A 23,260-nucleotide genomic window follows, 5' to 3' on the forward strand; every position below is an offset into this window, starting at 1 on the left:
GCACCAGCTGTCCAGCAAGAGGTGATTGCAGAGTTAAAAGGCTTTTGCAGGAGGTTAAAAGTAATTGCTTATAACAAACACACTGTGTGACACCTAACTTTCTCCCACTCGGACCTTACCGTTAATTTTTATATTGGAGTTAGCTTAGTCACAATAAGGGGGTGAGCAAGGCAGGCACACTAGAGCATCTACTCCCTGGTGGTCTAGTGGCTAGGATTCGGCGCTTTCACCGCCGCGGCCCGGGTTCGATTCCCGGTCAGGGAAGATCCCTCTAAAGCATAGATTGCTTAATTTGTCTGTGTATCTTTTTTAAAAGAAGGTCTTTAAAAAGGCACCCCTCCCAATAGATGAAAGCGGAGGAATGGGGCTTGTTCTCCTGTGCCCCAGGTTGCTTTGCCCCCATTGACCTAAGCCACCTTTGTGCGCACGCAGTCCCCCACCCAGTCAGGTGCTCTATGTTGGCGTGAAGTGCAGTACCAGCTCAACAGAAAGGTAAATTGCTGGAAAACCCTGCTGTGATGCATACATCTACTTTGGAGCACTCTTCTCCTTTGCACTCTTGAATGGCTTAAGCGCAATGTATTCTTCCAGCAAGCTGAATAACGAGATAGGTGAGAGAAGGTGTACCAGCTGTCTGTGCGCCATCAGCAGCCACTAGGTGTCCCTCTTGGGTTTTCCCGGGGATCCTGATTGTGCAGGAATTCATCGGTTCAGTAGCAAGGGGGAGAGGATGGCCTGTGCCTGGAAGTGACAGGCAGTCTGGTGGCATCATGAGGATTAAGTTCCGATTCATATTTGCTGTAGAATAAAATATGTTTTCAGCCCCCATGAGCTTTGTCACTCGGAGAGCAGTGTATGAACTTTTGCTGCACGGCTCTGGGCTCCCTGGTGGTCTAGTGGTTAGGATTCGGCGCTCTCACCGCCGCGGCCCGGGTTCGATTCCCGGTCAGGGAAAAGTCCCTCTTCTGACCTTGAAAGCTTTTCCTTCCCGTAGGTCAGGGCTTCTCAAAATGAAGTTGCTTTTCTGACTCACAATTTGCCTAGCATGACGCAGTATCGCTCAAAATATGATTTTCGCAAGGTTCCTTTAGAGCTGCTTCCCATGGTGGGAGGCAAGGCTCTTGAGCAAGTGAGATCCTGTATTCCGAGGCGCGCTTCCTTTTGTAGGCTTCTGACCCCATGGCCTGTGGCAGGTAGTCCTCCTTTGACTGGGCCGCAGGCTTTGTCTCCAAATGGCGTCCTGGACCCACTGCAACCCACCTGTTTGCTAAAACGGAAGTCTGCCTCTGGGTAAGAAAAAGCTGAGCTGCACGTACGGAAAGCGGCAGAGGCCAGAGGCGGGGAGGGTGTGGCAAGGGCTGCCTGATTTGCATAGTGACGTGTTGCATCTTGGGAATGTACAGGCTTTGGAGCTTAACAGGTACTGCAGGTGTCTGCCTGGCCTGAGAGATGCCTGTCTGGTGCTCCCCTCAGGACACACAGGCCTTCCATTCGAGCATGGAGGGTGAGGGACATGGGTCACCCTCATATACAGGGGTGTGGGCATGGGCAGGATAGGTTGTGGGGGACCCGTCAGGGCATTGCCCGTTTGGAAGCCCGTTCGGAAGGCGAGAGGAGGCGGGGCAGGAAACTCTGCTCAATTTCTTTCCCAGAGGCCTGTGGAGAACCCTTTGCACGTTTGAGCCAGCCGGGCCTGCATCAGCAGATCCTGCTCCACTGGGAAGGGAGAGCCTGTAGGCGTAAATCAAAAAAAGGGGAGAAATCTGCAAATTCTAGTGGCAGACCCATGTTGCCCAGGAAGCAATCAGTTTCTCCTGCTCCCTATAGTGGAAAAAGACATAGGAGGTGTATTTCTCTAGGCAGGGGCTCTGTGTAGATGGCACTTCATTGCTCTGGGAAGCATCCATGCTGGTAGAAGAGTAGCAGCAGACTCCACACCTGAGGCTTGAATGGGGACCGTTGGGGAGGGGCAGTGGGAGGCCGAGGAGGGCGGAGGAAAATGCTTTTCAAAAGCATCTGCACGTTCCTACAAACCTGCTGAAAACCCATACCAGGAATGGGGCTCGAACCCATGCGGACAAACGTCCATTGGATCTTAAGTCCAACGCCTTAACCACTCGGCCACCCTGGTGAGACCCAAGGATTTACTTTCTTCAACTCCCTTTTTATGCTTGCTACTGTAGCACCAGCTGTCCAGCAAGAGGTGATTGCAGAGTTAAAAGGCTTTTGCAGGAGGTTAAAAGTAATTGCTTATAACAAACACACTGTGTGACACCTAACTTTCTCCCACTCGGACCTTACCGTTAATTTTTATATTGGAGTTAGCTTAGTCACAATAAGGGGGTGAGCAAGGCAGGCTCACTAGAGCATCTACTCCCTGGTGGTCTAGTGGCTAGGATTCGGTGCTTTCACCGCCGCGGCCCGGGTTCGATTCCCGGTCAGGGAAGATCCCTCTAAAGCATAGATTGCTTAATTTGTCTGTGTATCTTTTTTAAAAGAAGGTCTTTAAAAAGGCACCCCTCCCAATAGATGAAAGCGGAGGAATTGGGCTTGTTCTCCTGTGCCCCAGGTTGCTTTGCCCCCATTGACCTAAGCCACCTTTGTGCGCACGCAGTCCCCCACCCAGTCAGGTGCTCTATGTTGGCGTGAAGTGCAGTACCAGCTCAACAGAAAGGTAAATTGCTGGAAAACCCTGCTGTGATGCATACATCTACTTTGGAGCACTCTTCTCCTTTGCACTCTTGAATCGCTTAAGCGCAATGTATTCTTCCAGCAAGCTGAATAACGAGATAGGTGAGAGAAGGTGTACCAGCTGTCTGTGCGCCATCAGCAGCCACTAGGTGTCCCTCTTGGGTTTTCCCGGGGATCCTGATTGTGCAGGAATTCATCGGTTCAGTAGCAAGGGGGAGAGGATGGCCTGTGCCTGGAAGTGACAGGCAGTCTGGTGGCATCATGAGGATTAAGTTCCGATTCATATTTGCTGTAGAATAAAATATGTTTTCAGCCCCCATGAGCTTTGTCACTCGGAGAGCAGTGTATGAACTTTTGCTGCACGGCTCTGGGCTCCCTGGTGGTCTAGTGGTTAGGATTCGGCGCTCTCACCGCCGCGGCCCGGGTTCGATTCCCGGTCAGGGAAAAGTCCCTCTTCTGACCTTGAAAGCTTTTCCTTCCCGTAGGTCAGGGCTTCTCAAAATGAAGTTGCTTTTCTGACTCACAATTTGCCTAGCATGACGCAGTATCGCTCAAAATATGATTTTCGCAAGGTTCCTTTAGAGCTGCTTCCCATGGTGGGAGGCAAGGCTCTTGAGCAAGTGAGATCCTGTATTCCGAGGCGCGCTTCCTTTTGTAGGCTTCTGACCCCATGGCCTGTGGCAGGTAGTCCTCCTTTGACTGGGCCGCAGGCTTTGTCTCCAAATGGCGTCCTGGACCCACTGCAACCCACCTGTTTGCTAAAACGGAAGTCTGCCTCTGGGTAAGAAAAAGCTGAGCTGCACGTACGGAAAGCGGCAGAGGCCAGAGGCGGGGAGGGTGTGGCAAGGGCTGCCTGATTTGCATAGTGACGTGTTGCATCTTGGGAATGTACAGGCTTTGGAGCTTAACAGGTACTGCAGGTGTCTGCCTGGCCTGAGAGATGCCTGTCTGGTGCTCCCCTCAGGACACACAGGCCTTCCATTCGAGCATGGAGGGTGAGGGACATGGGTCACCCTCATATACAGGGGTGTGGGCATGGGCAGGATAGGTTGTGGGGGACCCGTCAGGGCATTGCCCGTTTGGAAGCCCGTTCGGAAGGCGAGAGGAGGCGGGGCAGGAAACTCTGCTCAATTTCTTTCCCAGAGGCCTGTGGAGAACCCTTTGCACGTTTGAGCCAGCCGGGCCTGCATCAGCAGATCCTGCTCCACTGGGAAGGGAGAGCCTGTAGGCGTAAATCAAAAAAAGGGGAGAAATCTGCAAATTCTAGTGGCAGACCCATGTTGCCCAGGAAGCAATCAGTTTCTCCTGCTCCCTATAGTGGAAAAAGACATAGGAGGTGTATTTCTCTAGGCAGGGGCTCTGTGTAGATGGCACTTCATTGCTCTGGGAAGCATCCATGCTGGTAGAAGAGTAGCAGCAGACTCCACACCTGAGGCTTGAATGGGGACCGTTGGGGAGGGGCAGTGGGAGGCCGAGGAGGGCGGAGGAAAATGCTTTTCAAAAGCATCTGCACGTTCCTACAAACCTGCTGAAAACCCATACCAGGAATGGGGCTCGAACCCATGCGGACAAACGTCCATTGGATCTTAAGTCCAACGCCTTAACCACTCGGCCACCCTGGTGAGACCCAAGGATTTACTTTCTTCAACTCCCTTTTTATGCTTGCTACTGTAGCACCAGCTGTCCAGCAAGAGGTGATTGCAGAGTTAAAAGGCTTTTGCAGGAGGTTAAAAGTAATTGCTTATAACAAACACACTGTGTGACACCTAACTTTCTCCCACTCGGACCTTACCGTTAATTTTTATATTGGAGTTAGCTTAGTCACAATAAGGGGGTGAGCAAGGCAGGCACACTAGAGCATCTACTCCCTGGTGGTCTAGTGGCTAGGATTCGGCGCTTTCACCGCCGCGGCCCGGGTTCGATTCCCGGTCAGGGAAGATCCCTCTAAAGCATAGATTGCTTAATTTGTCTGTGTATCTTTTTTAAAAGAAGGTCTTTAAAAAGGCACCCCTCCCAATAGATGAAAGCGGAGGAATGGGGCTTGTTCTCCTGTGCCCCAGGTTGCTTTGCCCCCATTGACCTAAGCCACCTTTGTGCGCACGCAGTCCCCCACCCAGTCAGGTGCTCTATGTTGGCGTGAAGTGCAGTACCAGCTCAACAGAAAGGTAAATTGCTGGAAAACCCTGCTGTGATGCATACATCTACTTTGGAGCACTCTTCTCCTTTGCACTCTTGAATGGCTTAAGCGCAATGTATTCTTCCAGCAAGCTGAATAACGAGATAGGTGAGAGAAGGTGTACCAGCTGTCTGTGCGCCATCAGCAGCCACTAGGTGTCCCTCTTGGGTTTTCCCGGGGATCCTGATTGTGCAGGAATTCATCGGTTCAGTAGCAAGGGGGAGAGGATGGCCTGTGCCTGGAAGTGACAGGCAGTCTGGTGGCATCATGAGGATTAAGTTCCGATTCATATTTGCTGTAGAATAAAATATGTTTTCAGCCCCCATGAGCTTTGTCACTCGGAGAGCAGTGTATGAACTTTTGCTGCACGGCTCTGGGCTCCCTGGTGGTCTAGTGGTTAGGATTCGGCGCTCTCACCGCCGCGGCCCGGGTTCGATTCCCGGTCAGGGAAAAGTCCCTCTTCTGACCTTGAAAGCTTTTCCTTCCCGTAGGTCAGGGCTTCTCAAAATGAAGTTGCTTTTCTGACTCACAATTTGCCTAGCATGACGCAGTATCGCTCAAAATATGATTTTCGCAAGGTTCCTTTAGAGCTGCTTCCCATGGTGGGAGGCAAGGCTCTTGAGCAAGTGAGATCCTGTATTCCGAGGCGCGCTTCCTTTTGTAGGCTTCTGACCCCATGGCCTGTGGCAGGTAGTCCTCCTTTGACTGGGCCGCAGGCTTTGTCTCCAAATGGCGTCCTGGACCCACTGCAACCCACCTGTTTGCTAAAACGGAAGTCTGCCTCTGGGTAAGAAAAAGCTGAGCTGCACGTACGGAAAGCGGCAGAGGCCAGAGGCGGGGAGGGTGTGGCAAGGGCTGCCTGATTTGCATAGTGACGTGTTGCATCTTGGGAATGTACAGGCTTTGGAGCTTAACAGGTACTGCAGGTGTCTGCCTGGCCTGAGAGATGCCTGTCTGGTGCTCCCCTCAGGACACACAGGCCTTCCATTCGAGCATGGAGGGTGAGGGACATGGGTCACCCTCATATACAGGGGTGTGGGCATGGGCAGGATAGGTTGTGGGGGACCCGTCAGGGCATTGCCCGTTTGGAAGCCCGTTCGGAAGGCGAGAGGAGGCGGGGCAGGAAACTCTGCTCAATTTCTTTCCCAGAGGCCTGTGGAGAACCCTTTGCACGTTTGAGCCAGCCGGGCCTGCATCAGCAGATCCTGCTCCACTGGGAAGGGAGAGCCTGTAGGCGTAAATCAAAAAAAGGGGAGAAATCTGCAAATTCTAGTGGCAGACCCATGTTGCCCAGGAAGCAATCAGTTTCTCCTGCTCCCTATAGTGGAAAAAGACATAGGAGGTGTATTTCTCTAGGCAGGGGCTCTGTGTAGATGGCACTTCATTGCTCTGGGAAGCATCCATGCTGGTAGAAGAGTAGCAGCAGACTCCACACCTGAGGCTTGAATGGGGACCGTTGGGGAGGGGCAGTGGGAGGCCGAGGAGGGCGGAGGAAAATGCTTTTCAAAAGCATCTGCACGTTCCTACAAACCTGCTGAAAACCCATACCAGGAATGGGGCTCGAACCCATGCGGACAAACGTCCATTGGATCTTAAGTCCAACGCCTTAACCACTCGGCCACCCTGGTGAGACCCAAGGATTTACTTTCTTCAACTCCCTTTTTATGCTTGCTACTGTAGCACCAGCTGTCCAGCAAGAGGTGATTGCAGAGTTAAAAGGCTTTTGCAGGAGGTTAAAAGTAATTGCTTATAACAAACACACTGTGTGACACCTAACTTTCTCCCACTCGGACCTTACCGTTAATTTTTATATTGGAGTTAGCTTAGTCACAATAAGGGGGTGAGCAAGGCAGGCACACTAGAGCATCTACTCCCTGGTGGTCTAGTGGCTAGGATTCGGCGCTTTCACCGCCGCGGCCCGGGTTCGATTCCCGGTCAGGGAAGATCCCTCTAAAGCATAGATTGCTTAATTTGTCTGTGTATCTTTTTTAAAAGAAGGTCTTTAAAAAGGCACCCCTCCCAATAGATGAAAGCGGAGGAATGGGGCTTGTTCTCCTGTGCCCCAGGTTGCTTTGCCCCCATTGACCTAAGCCACCTTTGTGCGCACGCAGTCCCCCACCCAGTCAGGTGCTCTATGTTGGCGTGAAGTGCAGTACCAGCTCAACAGAAAGGTAAATTGCTGGAAAACCCTGCTGTGATGCATACATCTACTTTGGAGCACTCTTCTCCTTTGCACTCTTGAATGGCTTAAGCGCAATGTATTCTTCCAGCAAGCTGAATAACGAGATAGGTGAGAGAAGGTGTACCAGCTGTCTGTGCGCCATCAGCAGCCACTAGGTGTCCCTCTTGGGTTTTCCCGGGGATCCTGATTGTGCAGGAATTCATCGGTTCAGTAGCAAGGGGGAGAGGATGGCCTGTGCCTGGAAGTGACAGGCAGTCTGGTGGCATCATGAGGATTAAGTTCCGATTCATATTTGATGTAGAATAAAATATGTTTTCAGCCCCCATGAGCTTTGTCACTCGGAGAGCAGTGTATGAACTTTTGCTGCACGGCTCTGGGCTCCCTGGTGGTCTAGTGGTTAGGATTCGGCGCTCTCACCGCCGCGGCCCGGGTTCGATTCCCGGTCAGGGAAAAGTCCCTCTTCTGACCTTGAAAGCTTTTCCTTCCCGTAGGTCAGGGCTTCTCAAAATGAAGTTGCTTTTCTGACTCACAATTTGCCTAGCATGACGCAGTATCGCTCAAAATATGATTTTCGCAAGGTTCCTTTAGAGCTGCTTCCCATGGTGGGAGGCAAGGCTCTTGAGCAAGTGAGATCCTGTATTCCGAGGCGCGCTTCCTTTTGTAGGCTTCTGACCCCATGGCCTGTGGCAGGTAGTCCTCCTTTGACTGGGCCGCAGGCTTTGTCTCCAAATGGCGTCCTGGACCCACTGCAACCCACCTGTTTGCTAAAACGGAAGTCTGCCTCTGGGTAAGAAAAAGCTGAGCTGCACGTACGGAAAGCGGCAGAGGCCAGAGGCGGGGAGGGTGTGGCAAGGGCTGCCTGATTTGCATAGTGACCTGTTGCATCTTGGGAATGTACAGGCTTTGGAGCTTAACAGGTACTGCAGGTGTCTGCCTGGCCTGAGAGATGCCTGTCTGGTGCTCCCCTCAGGACACACAGGCCTTCCATTCGAGCATGGAGGGTGAGGGACATGGGTCACCCTCATATACAGGGGTGTGGGCATGGGCAGGATAGGTTGTGGGGGACCCGTCAGGGCATTGCCCGTTTGGAAGCCCGTTCGGAAGGCGAGAGGAGGCGGGGCAGGAAACTCTGCTCAATTTCTTTCCCAGAGGCCTGTGGAGAACCCTTTGCACGTTTGAGCCAGCCGGGCCTGCATCAGCAGATCCTGCTCCACTGGGAAGGGAGAGCCTGTAGGCGTAAATCAAAAAAAGGGGAGAAATCTGCAAATTCTAGTGGCAGACCCATGTTGCCCAGGAAGCAATCAGTTTCTCCTGCTCCCTATAGTGGAAAAAGACATAGGAGGTGTATTTCTCTAGGCAGGGGCTCTGTGTAGATGGCACTTCATTGCTCTGGGAAGCATCCATGCTGGTAGAAGAGTAGCAGCAGACTCCACACCTGAGGCTTGAATGGGGACCGTTGGGGAGGGGCAGTGGGAGGCCGAGGAGGGCGGAGGAAAATGCTTTTCAAAAGCATCTGCACGTTCCTACAAACCTGCTGAAAACCCATACCAGGAATGGGGCTCGAACCCATGCGGACAAACGTCCATTGGATCTTAAGTCCAACGCCTTAACCACTCGGCCACCCTGGTGAGACCCAAGGATTTACTTTCTTCAACTCCCTTTTTATGCTTGCTACTGTAGCACCAGCTGTCCAGCAAGAGGTGATTGCAGAGTTAAAAGGCTTTTGCAGGAGGTTAAAAGTAATTGCTTATAACAAACACACTGTGTGACACCTAACTTTCTCCCACTCGGACCTTACCGTTAATTTTTATATTGGAGTTAGCTTAGTCACAATAAGGGGGTGAGCAAGGCAGGCTCACTAGAGCATCTACTCCCTGGTGGTCTAGTGGCTAGGATTCGGTGCTTTCACCGCCGCGGCCCGGGTTCGATTCCCGGTCAGGGAAGATCCCTCTAAAGCATAGATTGCTTAATTTGTCTGTGTATCTTTTTTAAAAGAAGGTCTTTAAAAAGGCACCCCTCCCAATAGATGAAAGCGGAGGAATTGGGCTTGTTCTCCTGTGCCCCAGGTTGCTTTGCCCCCATTGACCTAAGCCACCTTTGTGCGCACGCAGTCCCCCACCCAGTCAGGTGCTCTATGTTGGCGTGAAGTGCAGTACCAGCTCAACAGAAAGGTAAATTGCTGGAAAACCCTGCTGTGATGCATACATCTACTTTGGAGCACTCTTCTCCTTTGCACTCTTGAATCGCTTAAGCGCAATGTATTCTTCCAGCAAGCTGAATAACGAGATAGGTGAGAGAAGGTGTACCAGCTGTCTGTGCGCCATCAGCAGCCACTAGGTGTCCCTCTTGGGTTTTCCCGGGGATCCTGATTGTGCAGGAATTCATCGGTTCAGTAGCAAGGGGGAGAGGATGGCCTGTGCCTGGAAGTGACAGGCAGTCTGGTGGCATCATGAGGATTAAGTTCCGATTCATATTTGCTGTAGAATAAAATATGTTTTCAGCCCCCATGAGCTTTGTCACTCGGAGAGCAGTGTATGAACTTTTGCTGCACGGCTCTGGGCTCCCTGGTGGTCTAGTGGTTAGGATTCGGCGCTCTCACCGCCGCGGCCCGGGTTCGATTCCCGGTCAGGGAAAAGTCCCTCTTCTGACCTTGAAAGCTTTTCCTTCCCGTAGGTCAGGGCTTCTCAAAATGAAGTTGCTTTTCTGACTCACAATTTGCCTAGCATGACGCAGTATCGCTCAAAATATGATTTTCGCAAGGTTCCTTTAGAGCTGCTTCCCATGGTGGGAGGCAAGGCTCTTGAGCAAGTGAGATCCTGTATTCCGAGGCGCGCTTCCTTTTGTAGGCTTCTGACCCCATGGCCTGTGGCAGGTAGTCCTCCTTTGACTGGGCCGCAGGCTTTGTCTCCAAATGGCGTCCTGGACCCACTGCAACCCACCTGTTTGCTAAAACGGAAGTCTGCCTCTGGGTAAGAAAAAGCTGAGCTGCACGTACGGAAAGCGGCAGAGGCCAGAGGCGGGGAGGGTGTGGCAAGGGCTGCCTGATTTGCATAGTGACGTGTTGCATCTTGGGAATGTACAGGCTTTGGAGCTTAACAGGTACTGCAGGTGTCTGCCTGGCCTGAGAGATGCCTGTCTGGTGCTCCCCTCAGGACACACAGGCCTTCCATTCGAGCATGGAGGGTGAGGGACATGGGTCACCCTCATATACAGGGGTGTGGGCATGGGCAGGATAGGTTGTGGGGGACCCGTCAGGGCATTGCCCGTTTGGAAGCCCGTTCGGAAGGCGAGAGGAGGCGGGGCAGGAAACTCTGCTCAATTTCTTTCCCAGAGGCCTGTGGAGAACCCTTTGCACGTTTGAGCCAGCCGGGCCTGCATCAGCAGATCCTGCTCCACTGGGAAGGGAGAGCCTGTAGGCGTAAATCAAAAAAAGGGGAGAAATCTGCAAATTCTAGTGGCAGACCCATGTTGCCCAGGAAGCAATCAGTTTCTCCTGCTCCCTATAGTGGAAAAAGACATAGGAGGTGTATTTCTCTAGGCAGGGGCTCTGTGTAGATGGCACTTCATTGCTCTGGGAAGCATCCATGCTGGTAGAAGAGTAGCAGCAGACTCCACACCTGAGGCTTGAATGGGGACCGTTGGGGAGGGGCAGTGGGAGGCCGAGGAGGGCGGAGGAAAATGCTTTTCAAAAGCATCTGCACGTTCCTACAAACCTGCTGAAAACCCATACCAGGAATGGGGCTCGAACCCATGCGGACAAACGTCCATTGGATCTTAAGTCCAACGCCTTAACCACTCGGCCACCCTGGTGAGACCCAAGGATTTACTTTCTTCAACTCCCTTTTTATGCTTGCTACTGTAGCACCAGCTGTCCAGCAAGAGGTGATTGCAGAGTTAAAAGGCTTTTGCAGGAGGTTAAAAGTAATTGCTTATAACAAACACACTGTGTGACACCTAACTTTCTCCCACTCGGACCTTACCGTTAATTTTTATATTGGAGTTAGCTTAGTCACAATAAGGGGGTGAGCAAGGCAGGCACACTAGAGCATCTACTCCCTGGTGGTCTAGTGGCTAGGATTCGGCGCTTTCACCGCCGCGGCCCGGGTTCGATTCCCGGTCAGGGAAGATCCCTCTAAAGCATAGATTGCTTAATTTGTCTGTGTATCTTTTTTAAAAGAAGGTCTTTAAAAAGGCACCCCTCCCAATAGATGAAAGCGGAGGAATGGGGCTTGTTCTCCTGTGCCCCAGGTTGCTTTGCCCCCATTGACCTAAGCCACCTTTGTGCGCACGCAGTCCCCCACCCAGTCAGGTGCTCTATGTTGGCGTGAAGTGCAGTACCAGCTCAACAGAAAGGTAAATTGCTGGAAAACCCTGCTGTGATGCATACATCTACTTTGGAGCACTCTTCTCCTTTGCACTCTTGAATGGCTTAAGCGCAATGTATTCTTCCAGCAAGCTGAATAACGAGATAGGTGAGAGAAGGTGTACCAGCTGTCTGTGCGCCATCAGCAGCCACTAGGTGTCCCTCTTGGGTTTTCCCGGGGATCCTGATTGTGCAGGAATTCATCGGTTCAGTAGCAAGGGGGAGAGGATGGCCTGTGCCTGGAAGTGACAGGCAGTCTGGTGGCATCATGAGGATTAAGTTCCGATTCATATTTGCTGTAGAATAAAATATGTTTTCAGCCCCCATGAGCTTTGTCACTCGGAGAGCAGTGTATGAACTTTTGCTGCACGGCTCTGGGCTCCCTGGTGGTCTAGTGGTTAGGATTCGGCGCTCTCACCGCCGCGGCCCGGGTTCGATTCCCGGTCAGGGAAAAGTCCCTCTTCTGATCTTGAAAGCTTTTCCTTCCCGTAGGTCAGGGCTTCTCAAAATGAAGTTGCTTTTCTGACTCACAATTTGCCTAGCATGACGCAGTATCGCTCAAAATATGATTTTCGCAAGGTTCCTTTAGAGCTGCTTCCCATGGTGGGAGGCAAGGCTCTTGAGCAAGTGAGATCCTGTATTCCGAGGCGCGCTTCCTTTTGTAGGCTTCTGACCCCATGGCCTGTGGCAGGTAGTCCTCCTTTGACTGGGCCGCAGGCTTTGTCTCCAAATGGCGTCCTGGACCCACTGCAACCCACCTGTTTGCTAAAACGGAAGTCTGCCTCTGGGTAAGAAAAAGCTGAGCTGCACGTACGGAAAGCGGCAGAGGCCAGAGGCGGGGAGGGTGTGGCAAGGGCTGCCTGATTTGCATAGTGACGTGTTGCATCTTGGGAATGTACAGGCTTTGGAGCTTAACAGGTACTGCAGGTGTCTGCCTGGCCTGAGAGATGCCTGTCTGGTGCTCCCCTCAGGACACACAGGCCTTCCATTCGAGCATGGAGGGTGAGGGACATGGGTCACCCTCATATACAGGGGTGTGGGCATGGGCAGGATAGGTTGTGGGGGACCCGTCAGGGCATTGCCCGTTTGGAAGCCCGTTCGGAAGGCGAGAGGAGGCGGGGCAGGAAACTCTGCTCAATTTCTTTCCCAGAGGCCTGTGGAGAACCCTTTGCACGTTTGAGCCAGCCGGGCCTGCATCAGCAGATCCTGCTCCACTGGGAAGGGAGAGCCTGTAGGCGTAAATCAAAAAAAGGGGAGAAATCTGCAAATTCTAGTGGCAGACCCATGTTGCCCAGGAAGCAATCAGTTTCTCCTGCTCCCTATAGTGGAAAAAGACATAGGAGGTGTATTTCTCTAGGCAGGGGCTCTGTGTAGATGGCACTTCATTGCTCTGGGAAGCATCCATGCTGGTAGAAGAGTAGCAGCAGACTCCACACCTGAGGCTTGAATGGGGACCGTTGGGGAGGGGCAGTGGGAGGCCGAGGAGGGCGGAGGAAAATGCTTTTCAAAAGCATCTGCACGTTCCTACAAACCTGCTGAAAACCCATACCAGGAATGGGGCTCGAACCCATGCGGACAAACGTCCATTGGATCTTAAGTCCAACGCCTTAACCACTCGGCCACCCTGGTGAGACCCAAGGATTTACTTTCTTCAACTCCCTTTTTATGCTTGCTACTGTAGCACCAGCTGTCCAGCAAGAGGTGATTGCAGAGTTAAAAGGCTTTTGCAGGAGGTTAAAAGTAATTGCTTATAACAAACACACTGTGTGACACCTAACTTTCTCCCACTCGGACCTTACCGTTAATTTTTATATTGGAGTTAGCTTAGTCACAATAAGGGGGTGAGCAAGACAGTTACACTAGAGCATCTACTCCCTGGTGGTCTAGTGGCTAGGATTCGGCGCTTTCACCGCCGCGGCCCGGGTTCGATTCCTGGTCAGGGAAGATCCCTCTAAAGCATAGATTGCTTAATTTGTCTGTGTATCTTTTTTAAAAGAAGGTCTTTAAAAAGGCACCCCTCCCAATAGATGAAAGCGGAGGAATTGGGCTTGTTCTCCTGTGCCCCAGGTTGCTTTGCCCCCATTGACCTAAGCCACCTTTGTGCGCACGCAGTCCCCCACCCAGTCAGGTGCTCTATGTTGGCGTGAAGTGCAGTACCAGCTCAACAGAAAGGTAAATTGCTGGAAAACCCTGCTGTGATGCATACATCTACTTTGGAGCACTCTTCTCCTTTGCACTCTTGAATCGCTTAAGCGCAATGTATTCTTCCAGCAAGCTGAATAACGAGATAGGTGAGAGAAGGTGTACCAGCTGTCTGTGCGCCATCAGCAGCCACTAGGTGTCCCTCTTGGGTTTTCCCGGGGATCCTGATTGTGCAGGAATTCATCGGTTCAGTAGCAAGGGGGAGAGGATGGCCTGTGCCTGGAAGTGACAGGCAGTCTGGTGGCATCATGAGGATTAAGTTCCGATTCATATTTGCTGTAGAATAAAATATGTTTTCAGCCCCCATGAGCTTTGTCACTCGGAGAGCAGTGTATGAACTTTTGCTGCACGGCTCTGGGCTCCCTGGTGGTCTAGTGGTTAGGATTCGGCGCTCTCACCGCCGCGGCCCGGGTTCGATTCCCGGTCAGGGAAAAGTCCCTCTTCTGACCTTGAAAGCTTTTCCTTCCCGTAGGTCAGGGCTTCTCAAAATGAAGTTGCTTTTCTGACTCACAATTTGCCTAGCATGACGCAGTATCGCTCAAAATATGATTTTCGCAAGGTTCCTTTAGAGCTGCTTCCCATGGTGGGAGGCAAGGCTCTTGAGCAAGTGAGATCCTGTATTCCGAGGCGCGCTTCCTTTTGTAGGCTTCTGACCCCATGGCCTGTGGCAGGTAGTCCTCCTTTGACTGGGCCGCAGGCTTTGTCTCCAAATGGCGTCCTGGACCCACTGCAACCCACCTGTTTGCTAAAACGGAAGTCTGCCTCTGGGTAAGAAAAAGCTGAGCTGCACGTACGGAAAGCGGCAGAGGCCAGAGGCGGGGAGGGTGTGGCAAGGGCTGCCTGATTTGCATAGTGACGTGTTGCATCTTGGGAATGTACAGGCTTTGGAGCTTAACAGGTACTGCAGGTGTCTGCCTGGCCTGAGAGATGCCTGTCTGGTGCTCCCCTCAGGACACACAGGCCTTCCATTCGAGCATGGAGGGTGAGGGACATGGGTCACCCTCATATACAGGGGTGTGGGCATGGGCAGGATAGGTTGTGGGGGACCCGTCAGGGCATTGCCCGTTTGGAAGCCCGTTCGGAAGGCGAGAGGAGGCGGGGCAGGAAACTCTGCTCAATTTCTTTCCCAGAGGCCTGTGGAGAACCCTTTGCACGTTTGAGCCAGCCGGGCCTGCATCAGCAGATCCTGCTCCACTGGGAAGGGAGAGCCTGTAGGCGTAAATCAAAAAAAGGGGAGAAATCTGCAAATTCTAGTGGCAGACCCATGTTGCCCAGGAAGCAATCAGTTTCTCCTGCTCCCTATAGTGGAAAAAGACATAGGAGGTGTATTTCTCTAGGCAGGGGCTCTGTGTAGATGGCACTTCATTGCTCTGGGAAGCATCCATGCTGGTAGAAGAGTAGCAGCAGACTCCACACCTGAGGCTTGAATGGGGACCGTTGGGGAGGGGCAGTGGGAGGCCGAGGAGGGCGGAGGAAAATGCTTTTCAAAAGCATCTGCACGTTCCTACAAACCTGCTGAAAACCCATACCAGGAATGGGGCTCGAACCCATGCGGACAAACGTCCATTGGATCTTAAGTCCAACGCCTTAACCACTCGGCCACCCTGGTGAGACCCAAGGATTTACTTTCTTCAACTCCCTTTTTATGCTTGCTACTGTAGCACCAGCTGTCCAGCAAGAGGTGATTGCAGAGTTAAAAGGCTTTTGCAGGAGGTTAAAAGTAATTGCTTATAACAAACACACTGTGTGACACCTAACTTTCTCCCACTCGGACCTTACCGTTAATTTTTATATTGGAGTTAGCTTAGTCACAATAAGGGGGTGAGCAAGACAGTTACACTAGAGCATCTACTCCCTGGTGGTCTAGTGGCTAGGATTCGGCGCTTTCACCGCCGCGGCCCGGGTTCGATTCCCGGTCAGGGAAGATCCCTCTAAAGCATAGATTGCTTAATTTGTCTGTGTATCTTTTTTAAAAGAAGGTCTTTAAAAAGGCACCCCTCCCAATAGATGAAAGCGGAGGAATTGGGCTTGTTCTCCTGTGCCCCAGGTTGCTTTGCCCCCATTGACCTAAGCCACCTTTGTGCGCACGCAGTCCCCCACCCAGTCAGGTGCTCTATGTTGGCGTGAAGTGCAGTACCAGCTCAACAGAAAGGTAAATTGCTGGAAAACCCTGCTGTGATGCATACATCTACTTTGGAGCACTCTTCTCCTTTGCACTCTTGAATCGCTTAAGCGCAATGTATTCTTCCAGCAAGCTGAATAACGAGATAGGTGAGAGAAGGTGTACCAGCTGTCTGTGCGCCATCAGCAGCCACTAGGTGTCCCTCTTGGGTTTTCCCGGGGATCCTGATTGTGCAGGAATTCATCGGTTCAGTAGCAAGGGGGAGAGGATGGCCTGTGCCTGGAAGTGACAGGCAGTCTGGTGGCATCATGAGGATTAAGTTCCGATTCATATTTGCTGTAGAATAAAATATGTTTTCAGCCCCCATGAGCTTTGTCACTCGGAGAGCAGTGTATGAACTTTTGCTGCACGGCTCTGGGCTCCCTGGTGGTCTAGTGGTTAGGATTCGGCGCTCTCACCGCCGCGGCCCGGGTTCGATTCCCGGTCAGGGAAAAGTCCCTCTTCTGACCTTGAAAGCTTTTCCTTCCCGTAGGTCAGGGCTTCTCAAAATGAAGTTGCTTTTCTGACTCACAATTTGCCTAGCATGACGCAGTATCGCTCAAAATATGATTTTCGCAAGGTTCCTTTAGAGCTGCTTCCCATGGTGGGAGGCAAGGCTCTTGAGCAAGTGAGATCCTGTATTCCGAGGCGCGCTTCCTTTTGTAGGCTTCTGACCCCATGGCCTGTGGCAGGTAGTCCTCCTTTGACTGGGCCGCAGGCTTTGTCTCCAAATGGCGTCCTGGACCCACTGCAACCCACCTGTTTGCTAAAACGGAAGTCTGCCTCTGGGTAAGAAAAAGCTGAGCTGCACGTACGGAAAGCGGCAGAGGCCAGAGGCGGGGAGGGTGTGGCAAGGGCTGCCTGATTTGCATAGTGACGTGTTGCATCTTGGGAATGTACAGGCTTTGGAGCTTAACAGGTACTGCAGGTGTCTGCCTGGCCTGAGAGATGCCTGTCTGGTGCTCCCCTCAGGACACACAGGCCTTCCATTCGAGCATGGAGGGTGAGGGACATGGGTCACCCTCATATACAGGGGTGTGGGCATGGGCAGGATAGGTTGTGGGGGACCCGTCAGGGCATTGCCCGTTTGGAAGCCCGTTCGGAAGGCGAGAGGAGGCGGGGCAGGAAACTCTGCTCAATTTCTTTCCCAGAGGCCTGTGGAGAACCCTTTGCACGTTTGAGCCAGCCGGGCCTGCATCAGCAGATCCTGCTCCACTGGGAAGGGAGAGCCTGTAGGCGTAAATCAAAAAAAGGGGAGAAATCTGCAAATTCTAGTGGCAGACCCATGTTGCCCAGGAAGCAATCAGTTTCTCCTGCTCCCTATAGTGGAAAAAGACATAGGAGGTGTATTTCTCTAGGCAGGGGCTCTGTGTAGATGGCACTTCATTGCTCTGGGAAGCATCCATGCTGGTAGAAGAGTAGCAGCAGACTCCACACCTGAGGCTTGAATGGGGACCGTTGGGGAGGGGCAGTGGGAGGCCGAGGAGGGCGGAGGAAAATGCTTTTCAAAAGCATCTGCACGTTCCTACAAACCTGCTGAAAACCCATACCAGGAATGGGGCTCGAACCCATGCGGACAAACGTCCATTGGATCTTAAGTCCAACGCCTTAACCACTCGGCCACCCTGGTGAGACCCAAGGATTTACTTTCTTCAACTCCCTTTTTATGCTTGCTACTGTAGCACCAGCTGTCCAGCAAGAGGTGATTGCAGAGTTAAAAGGCTTTTGCAGGAGGTTAAAAGTAATTGCTTATAACAAACACACTGTGTGACACCTAACTTTCTCCCACTCGGACCTTACCGTTAATTTTTATATTGGAGTTAGCTTAGTCACAATAAGGGGGTGAGCAAGGCAGGCTCACTAGAGCATCTACTCCCTGGTGGTCTAGTGGCTAGGATTCGGTGCTTTCACCGCCGCGGCCCGGGTTCGATTCCCGGTCAGGGAAGATCCCTCTAAAGCATAGATTGCTTAATTTGTCTGTGTATCTTTTTTAAAAGAAGGTCTTTAAAAAGGCACCCCTCCCAATAGATGAAAGCGGAGGAATTGGGCTTGTTCTCCTGTGCCCCAGGTTGCTTTGCCCCCATTGACCTAAGCCACCTTTGTGCGCACGCAGTCCCCCACCCAGTCAGGTGCTCTATGTTGGCGTGAAGTGCAGTACCAGCTCAACAGAAAGGTAAATTGCTGGAAAACCCTGCTGTGATGCATACATCTACTTTGGAGCACTCTTCTCCTTTGCACTCTTGAATCGCTTAAGCGCAATGTATTCTTCCAGCAAGCTGAATAACGAGATAGGTGAGAGAAGGTGTACCAGCTGTCTGTGCGCCATCAGCAGCCACTAGGTGTCCCTCTTGGGTTTTCCCGGGGATCCTGATTGTGCAGGAATTCATCGGTTCAGTAGCAAGGGGGAGAGGATGGCCTGTGCCTGGAAGTGACAGGCAGTCTGGTGGCATCATGAGGATTAAGTTCCGATTCATATTTGCTGTAGAATAAAATATGTTTTCAGCCCCCATGAGCTTTGTCACTCGGAGAGCAGTGTATGAACTTTTGCTGCACGGCTCTGGGCTCCCTGGTGGTCTAGTGGTTAGGATTCGGCGCTCTCACCGCCGCGGCCCGGGTTCGATTCCCGGTCAGGGAAAAGTCCCTCTTCTGACCTTGAAAGCTTTTCCTTCCCGTAGGTCAGGGCTTCTCAAAATGAAGTTGCTTTTCTGACTCACAATTTGCCTAGCATGACGCAGTATCGCTCAAAATATGATTTTCGCAAGGTTCCTTTAGAGCTGCTTCCCATGGTGGGAGGCAAGGCTCTTGAGCAAGTGAGATCCTGTATTCCGAGGCGCGCTTCCTTTTGTAGGCTTCTGACCCCATGGCCTGTGGCAGGTAGTCCTCCTTTGACTGGGCCGCAGGCTTTGTCTCCAAATGGCGTCCTGGACCCACTGCAACCCACCTGTTTGCTAAAACGGAAGTCTGCCTCTGGGTAAGAAAAAGCTGAGCTGCACGTACGGAAAGCGGCAGAGGCCAGAGGCGGGGAGGGTGTGGCAAGGGCTGCCTGATTTGCATAGTGACGTGTTGCATCTTGGGAATGTACAGGCTTTGGAGCTTAACAGGTACTGCAGGTGTCTGCCTGGCCTGAGAGATGCCTGTCTGGTGCTCCCCTCAGGACACACAGGCCTTCCATTCGAGCATGGAGGGTGAGGGACATGGGTCACCCTCATATACAGGGGTGTGGGCATGGGCAGGATAGGTTGTGGGGGACCCGTCAGGGCATTGCCCGTTTGGAAGCCCGTTCGGAAGGCGAGAGGAGGCGGGGCAGGAAACTCTGCTCAATTTCTTTCCCAGAGGCCTGTGGAGAACCCTTTGCACGTTTGAGCCAGCCGGGCCTGCATCAGCAGATCCTGCTCCACTGGGAAGGGAGAGCCTGTAGGCGTAAATCAAAAAAAGGGGAGAAATCTGCAAATTCTAGTGGCAGACCCATGTTGCCCAGGAAGCAATCAGTTTCTCCTGCTCCCTATAGTGGAAAAAGACATAGGAGGTGTATTTCTCTAGGCAGGGGCTCTGTGTAGATGGCACTTCATTGCTCTGGGAAGCATCCATGCTGGTAGAAGAGTAGCAGCAGACTCCACACCTGAGGCTTGAATGGGGACCGTTGGGGAGGGGCAGTGGGAGGCCGAGGAGGGCGGAGGAAAATGCTTTTCAAAAGCATCTGCACGTTCCTACAAACCTGCTGAAAACCCATACCAGGAATGGGGCTCGAACCCATGCGGACAAACGTCCATTGGATCTTAAGTCCAACGCCTTAACCACTCGGCCACCCTGGTGAGACCCAAGGATTTACTTTCTTCAACTCCCTTTTTATGCTTGCTACTGTAGCACCAGCTGTCCAGCAAGAGGTGATTGCAGAGTTAAAAGGCTTTTGCAGGAGGTTAAAAGTAATTGCTTATAACAAACACACTGTGTGACACCTAACTTTCTCCCACTCGGACCTTACCGTTAATTTTTATATTGGAGTTAGCTTAGTCACAATAAGGGGGTGAGCAAGGCAGGCACACTAGAGCATCTACTCCCTGGTGGTCTAGTGGCTAGGATTCGGCGCTTTCACCGCCGCGGCCCGGGTTCGATTCCCGGTCAGGGAAGATCCCTCTAAAGCATAGATTGCTTAATTTGTCTGTGTATCTTTTTTAAAAGAAGGTCTTTAAAAAGGCACCCCTCCCAATAGATGAAAGCGGAGGAATGGGGCTTGTTCTCCTGTGCCCCAGGTTGCTTTGCCCCCATTGACCTAAGCCACCTTTGTGCGCACGCAGTCCCCCACCCAGTCAGGTGCTCTATGTTGGCGTGAAGTGCAGTACCAGCTCAACAGAAAGGTAAATTGCTGGAAAACCCTGCTGTGATGCATACATCTACTTTGGAGCACTCTTCTCCTTTGCACTCTTGAATGGCTTAAGCGCAATGTATTCTTCCAGCAAGCTGAATAACGAGATAGGTGAGAGAAGGTGTACCAGCTGTCTGTGCGCCATCAGCAGCCACTAGGTGTCCCTCTTGGGTTTTCCCGGGGATCCTGATTGTGCAGGAATTCATCGGTTCAGTAGCAAGGGGGAGAGGATGGCCTGTGCCTGGAAGTGACAGGCAGTCTGGTGGCATCATGAGGATTAAGTTCCGATTCATATTTGCTGTAGAATAAAATATGTTTTCAGCCCCCATGAGCTTTGTCACTCGGAGAGCAGTGTATGAACTTTTGCTGCACGGCTCTGGGCTCCCTGGTGGTCTAGTGGTTAGGATTCGGCGCTCTCACCGCCGCGGCCCGGGTTCGATTCCCGGTCAGGGAAAAGTCCCTCTTCTGACCTTGAAAGCTTTTCCTTCCCGTAGGTCAGGGCTTCTCAAAATGAAGTTGCTTTTCTGACTCACAATTTGCCTAGCATGACGCAGTATCGCTCAAAATATGATTTTCGCAAGGTTCCTTTAGAGCTGCTTCCCATGGTGGGAGGCAAGGCTCTTGAGCAAGTGAGATCCTGTATTCCGAGGCGCGCTTCCTTTTGTAGGCTTCTGACCCCATGGCCTGTGGCAGGTAGTCCTCCTTTGACTGGGCCGCAGGCTTTGTCTCCAAATGGCGTCCTGGACCCACTGCAACCCACCTGTTTGCTAAAACGGAAGTCTGCCTCTGGGTAAGAAAAAGCTGAGCTGCACGTACGGAAAGCGGCAGAGGCCAGAGGCGGGGAGGGTGTGGCAAGGGCTGCCTGATTTGCATAGTGACGTGTTGCATCTTGGGAATGTACAGGCTTTGGAGCTTAACAGGTACTGCAGGTGTCTGCCTGGCCTGAGAGATGCCTGTCTGGTGCTCCCCTCAGGACACACAGGCCTTCCATTCGAGCATGGAGGGTGAGGGACATGGGTCACCCTCATATACAGGGGTGTGGGCATGGGCAGGATAGGTTGTGGGGGACCCGTCAGGGCATTGCCCGTTTGGAAGCCCGTTCGGAAGGCGAGAGGAGGCGGGGCAGGAAACTCTGCTCAATTTCTTTCCCAGAGGCCTGTGGAGAACCCTTTGCACGTTTGAGCCAGCCGGGCCTGCATCAGCAGATCCTGCTCCACTGGGAAGGGAGAGCCTGTAGGCGTAAATCAAAAAAAGGGGAGAAATCTGCAAATTCTAGTGGCAGACCCATGTTGCCCAGGAAGCAATCAGTTTCTCCTGCTCCCTATAGTGGAAAAAGACATAGGAGGTGTATTTCTCTAGGCAGGGGCTCTGTGTAGATGGCACTTCATTGCTCTGGGAAGCATCCATGCTGGTAGAAGAGTAGCAGCAGACTCCACACCTGAGGCTTGAATGGGGACCGTTGGGGAGGGGCAGTGGGAGGCCGAGGAGGGCGGAGGAAAATGCTTTTCAAAAGCATCTGCACGTTCCTACAAACCTGCTGAAAACCCATACCAGGAATGGGGCTCGAACCCATGCGGACAAACGTCCATTGGATCTTAAGTCCAACGCCTTAACCACTCGGCCACCCTGGTGAGACCCAAGGATTTACTTTCTTCAACTCCCTTTTTATGCTTGCTACTGTAGCACCAGCTGTCCAGCAAGAGGTGATTGCAGAGTTAAAAGGCTTTTGCAGGAGGTTAAAAGTAATTGCTTATAACAAACACACTGTGTGACACCTAACTTTCTCCCACTCGGACCTTACCGTTAATTTTTATATTGGAGTTAGCTTAGTCACAATAAGGGGGTGAGCAAGGCAGGCTCACTAGAGCATCTACTCCCTGGTGGTCTAGTGGCTAGGATTCGGTGCTTTCACCGCCGCGGCCCGGGTTCGATTCCCGGTCAGGGAAGATCCCTCTAAAGCATAGATTGCTTAATTTGTCTGTGTATCTTTTTTAAAAGAAGGTCTTTAAAAAGGCACCCCTCCCAATAGATGAAAGCGGAGGAATTGGGCTTGTTCTCCTGTGCCCCAGGTTGCTTTGCCCCCATTGACCTAAGCCACCTTTGTGCGCACGCAGTCCCCCACCCAGTCAGGTGCTCTATGTTGGCGTGAAGTGCAGTACCAGCTCAACAGAAAGGTAAATTGCTGGAAAACCCTGCTGTGATGCATACATCTACTTTGGAGCACTCTTCTCCTTTGCACTCTTGAATCGCTTAAGCGCAATGTATTCTTCCAGCAAGCTGAATAACGAGATAGGTGAGAGAAGGTGTACCAGCTGTCTGTGCGCCATCAGCAGCCACTAGGTGTCCCTCTTGGGTTTTCCCGGGGATCCTGATTGTGCAGGAATTCATCGGTTCAGTAGCAAGGGGGAGAGGATGGCCTGTGCCTGGAAGTGACAGGCAGTCTGGTGGCATCATGAGGATTAAGTTCCGATTCATATTTGCTGTAGAATAAAATATGTTTTCAGCCCCCATGAGCTTTGTCACTCGGAGAGCAGTGTATGAACTTTTGCTGCACGGCTCTGGGCTCCCTGGTGGTCTAGTGGTTAGGATTCGGCGCTCTCACCGCCGCGGCCCGGGTTCGATTCCCGGTCAGGGAAAAGTCCCTCTTCTGACCTTGAAAGCTTTTCCTTCCCGTAGGTCAGGGCTTCTCAAAATGAAGTTGCTTTTCTGACTCACAATTTGCCTAGCATGACGCAGTATCGCTCAAAATATGATTTTCGCAAGGTTCCTTTAGAGCTGCTTCCCATGGTGGGAGGCAAGGCTCTTGAGCAAGTGAGATCCTGTATTCCGAGGCGCGCTTCCTTTTGTAGGCTTCTGACCCCATGGCCTGTGGCAGGTAGTCCTCCTTTGACTGGGCCGCAGGCTTTGTCTCCAAATGGCGTCCTGGACCCACTGCAACCCACCTGTTTGCTAAAACGGAAGTCTGCCTCTGGGTAAGAAAAAGCTGAGCTGCACGTACGGAAAGCGGCAGAGGCCAGAGGCGGGGAGGGTGTGGCAAGGGCTGCCTGATTTGCATAGTGACGTGTTGCATCTTGGGAATGTACAGGCTTTGGAGCTTAACAGGTACTGCAGGTGTCTGCCTG

The 23,260-nt window shown here is 52.1% G+C and overlaps 32 non-coding genes across 32 annotated transcripts; 22 read left to right on the forward strand and 10 right to left on the reverse strand.

The window, feature by feature from the left end:
• Nucleotides 1-192: 192 nt before the first annotated feature.
• TRNAE-UUC (transfer RNA glutamic acid (anticodon UUC)) lies at nucleotides 193-264 on the forward strand. The gene has a single exon. It is a non-coding gene; the product is annotated as a tRNA-Glu (tRNA).
• Nucleotides 265-882: 618 nt separating this feature from the next.
• Nucleotides 883-954, forward strand: TRNAE-CUC (transfer RNA glutamic acid (anticodon CUC)). The gene has a single exon. It is a non-coding gene; the product is annotated as a tRNA-Glu (tRNA).
• A 1,094-nt stretch (nucleotides 955-2,048) lies between these two features.
• Nucleotides 2,049-2,131, reverse strand: TRNAL-UAA (transfer RNA leucine (anticodon UAA)). The gene has a single exon. It is a non-coding gene; the product is annotated as a tRNA-Leu (tRNA).
• A 243-nt stretch (nucleotides 2,132-2,374) lies between these two features.
• On the forward strand, nucleotides 2,375-2,446 carry TRNAE-UUC (transfer RNA glutamic acid (anticodon UUC)). Its single transcript has one exon. It is a non-coding gene; the product is annotated as a tRNA-Glu (tRNA).
• A 618-nt stretch (nucleotides 2,447-3,064) lies between these two features.
• TRNAE-CUC (transfer RNA glutamic acid (anticodon CUC)) lies at nucleotides 3,065-3,136 on the forward strand. Its single transcript has one exon. It is a non-coding gene; the product is annotated as a tRNA-Glu (tRNA).
• Nucleotides 3,137-4,230: 1,094 nt separating this feature from the next.
• On the reverse strand, nucleotides 4,231-4,313 carry TRNAL-UAA (transfer RNA leucine (anticodon UAA)). Its single transcript has one exon. It is a non-coding gene; the product is annotated as a tRNA-Leu (tRNA).
• Nucleotides 4,314-4,556: 243 nt separating this feature from the next.
• On the forward strand, nucleotides 4,557-4,628 carry TRNAE-UUC (transfer RNA glutamic acid (anticodon UUC)). The gene has a single exon. It is a non-coding gene; the product is annotated as a tRNA-Glu (tRNA).
• A 618-nt stretch (nucleotides 4,629-5,246) lies between these two features.
• Nucleotides 5,247-5,318, forward strand: TRNAE-CUC (transfer RNA glutamic acid (anticodon CUC)). Its single transcript has one exon. It is a non-coding gene; the product is annotated as a tRNA-Glu (tRNA).
• Nucleotides 5,319-6,412: 1,094 nt separating this feature from the next.
• TRNAL-UAA (transfer RNA leucine (anticodon UAA)) lies at nucleotides 6,413-6,495 on the reverse strand. The gene has a single exon. It is a non-coding gene; the product is annotated as a tRNA-Leu (tRNA).
• A 243-nt stretch (nucleotides 6,496-6,738) lies between these two features.
• Nucleotides 6,739-6,810, forward strand: TRNAE-UUC (transfer RNA glutamic acid (anticodon UUC)). Its single transcript has one exon. It is a non-coding gene; the product is annotated as a tRNA-Glu (tRNA).
• Nucleotides 6,811-7,428: 618 nt separating this feature from the next.
• Nucleotides 7,429-7,500, forward strand: TRNAE-CUC (transfer RNA glutamic acid (anticodon CUC)). The gene has a single exon. It is a non-coding gene; the product is annotated as a tRNA-Glu (tRNA).
• Nucleotides 7,501-8,594: 1,094 nt separating this feature from the next.
• On the reverse strand, nucleotides 8,595-8,677 carry TRNAL-UAA (transfer RNA leucine (anticodon UAA)). The gene has a single exon. It is a non-coding gene; the product is annotated as a tRNA-Leu (tRNA).
• Nucleotides 8,678-8,920: 243 nt separating this feature from the next.
• On the forward strand, nucleotides 8,921-8,992 carry TRNAE-UUC (transfer RNA glutamic acid (anticodon UUC)). Its single transcript has one exon. It is a non-coding gene; the product is annotated as a tRNA-Glu (tRNA).
• Nucleotides 8,993-9,610: 618 nt separating this feature from the next.
• Nucleotides 9,611-9,682, forward strand: TRNAE-CUC (transfer RNA glutamic acid (anticodon CUC)). The gene has a single exon. It is a non-coding gene; the product is annotated as a tRNA-Glu (tRNA).
• Nucleotides 9,683-10,776: 1,094 nt separating this feature from the next.
• On the reverse strand, nucleotides 10,777-10,859 carry TRNAL-UAA (transfer RNA leucine (anticodon UAA)). Its single transcript has one exon. It is a non-coding gene; the product is annotated as a tRNA-Leu (tRNA).
• Nucleotides 10,860-11,102: 243 nt separating this feature from the next.
• Nucleotides 11,103-11,174, forward strand: TRNAE-UUC (transfer RNA glutamic acid (anticodon UUC)). Its single transcript has one exon. It is a non-coding gene; the product is annotated as a tRNA-Glu (tRNA).
• Nucleotides 11,175-11,792: 618 nt separating this feature from the next.
• TRNAE-CUC (transfer RNA glutamic acid (anticodon CUC)) lies at nucleotides 11,793-11,864 on the forward strand. Its single transcript has one exon. It is a non-coding gene; the product is annotated as a tRNA-Glu (tRNA).
• Nucleotides 11,865-12,958: 1,094 nt separating this feature from the next.
• TRNAL-UAA (transfer RNA leucine (anticodon UAA)) lies at nucleotides 12,959-13,041 on the reverse strand. The gene has a single exon. It is a non-coding gene; the product is annotated as a tRNA-Leu (tRNA).
• Nucleotides 13,042-13,284: 243 nt separating this feature from the next.
• On the forward strand, nucleotides 13,285-13,356 carry TRNAE-UUC (transfer RNA glutamic acid (anticodon UUC)). The gene has a single exon. It is a non-coding gene; the product is annotated as a tRNA-Glu (tRNA).
• A 618-nt stretch (nucleotides 13,357-13,974) lies between these two features.
• Nucleotides 13,975-14,046, forward strand: TRNAE-CUC (transfer RNA glutamic acid (anticodon CUC)). Its single transcript has one exon. It is a non-coding gene; the product is annotated as a tRNA-Glu (tRNA).
• A 1,094-nt stretch (nucleotides 14,047-15,140) lies between these two features.
• TRNAL-UAA (transfer RNA leucine (anticodon UAA)) lies at nucleotides 15,141-15,223 on the reverse strand. Its single transcript has one exon. It is a non-coding gene; the product is annotated as a tRNA-Leu (tRNA).
• Nucleotides 15,224-15,466: 243 nt separating this feature from the next.
• Nucleotides 15,467-15,538, forward strand: TRNAE-UUC (transfer RNA glutamic acid (anticodon UUC)). The gene has a single exon. It is a non-coding gene; the product is annotated as a tRNA-Glu (tRNA).
• A 618-nt stretch (nucleotides 15,539-16,156) lies between these two features.
• TRNAE-CUC (transfer RNA glutamic acid (anticodon CUC)) lies at nucleotides 16,157-16,228 on the forward strand. The gene has a single exon. It is a non-coding gene; the product is annotated as a tRNA-Glu (tRNA).
• A 1,094-nt stretch (nucleotides 16,229-17,322) lies between these two features.
• TRNAL-UAA (transfer RNA leucine (anticodon UAA)) lies at nucleotides 17,323-17,405 on the reverse strand. Its single transcript has one exon. It is a non-coding gene; the product is annotated as a tRNA-Leu (tRNA).
• A 243-nt stretch (nucleotides 17,406-17,648) lies between these two features.
• TRNAE-UUC (transfer RNA glutamic acid (anticodon UUC)) lies at nucleotides 17,649-17,720 on the forward strand. The gene has a single exon. It is a non-coding gene; the product is annotated as a tRNA-Glu (tRNA).
• Nucleotides 17,721-18,338: 618 nt separating this feature from the next.
• On the forward strand, nucleotides 18,339-18,410 carry TRNAE-CUC (transfer RNA glutamic acid (anticodon CUC)). The gene has a single exon. It is a non-coding gene; the product is annotated as a tRNA-Glu (tRNA).
• Nucleotides 18,411-19,504: 1,094 nt separating this feature from the next.
• On the reverse strand, nucleotides 19,505-19,587 carry TRNAL-UAA (transfer RNA leucine (anticodon UAA)). Its single transcript has one exon. It is a non-coding gene; the product is annotated as a tRNA-Leu (tRNA).
• Nucleotides 19,588-19,830: 243 nt separating this feature from the next.
• Nucleotides 19,831-19,902, forward strand: TRNAE-UUC (transfer RNA glutamic acid (anticodon UUC)). The gene has a single exon. It is a non-coding gene; the product is annotated as a tRNA-Glu (tRNA).
• A 618-nt stretch (nucleotides 19,903-20,520) lies between these two features.
• Nucleotides 20,521-20,592, forward strand: TRNAE-CUC (transfer RNA glutamic acid (anticodon CUC)). The gene has a single exon. It is a non-coding gene; the product is annotated as a tRNA-Glu (tRNA).
• A 1,094-nt stretch (nucleotides 20,593-21,686) lies between these two features.
• Nucleotides 21,687-21,769, reverse strand: TRNAL-UAA (transfer RNA leucine (anticodon UAA)). The gene has a single exon. It is a non-coding gene; the product is annotated as a tRNA-Leu (tRNA).
• A 243-nt stretch (nucleotides 21,770-22,012) lies between these two features.
• Nucleotides 22,013-22,084, forward strand: TRNAE-UUC (transfer RNA glutamic acid (anticodon UUC)). Its single transcript has one exon. It is a non-coding gene; the product is annotated as a tRNA-Glu (tRNA).
• A 618-nt stretch (nucleotides 22,085-22,702) lies between these two features.
• On the forward strand, nucleotides 22,703-22,774 carry TRNAE-CUC (transfer RNA glutamic acid (anticodon CUC)). Its single transcript has one exon. It is a non-coding gene; the product is annotated as a tRNA-Glu (tRNA).
• The last annotated feature ends 486 nt before the right edge of the window (nucleotides 22,775-23,260 follow it).

Source organism: Lissotriton vulgaris, chromosome 4_1, assembly GCF_964263255.1.
Source record: "Lissotriton vulgaris chromosome 4_1, aLisVul1.2, whole genome shotgun sequence".
Classification (NCBI taxonomy): Eukaryota; Metazoa; Chordata; class Amphibia; order Caudata; family Salamandridae; genus Lissotriton; species Lissotriton vulgaris.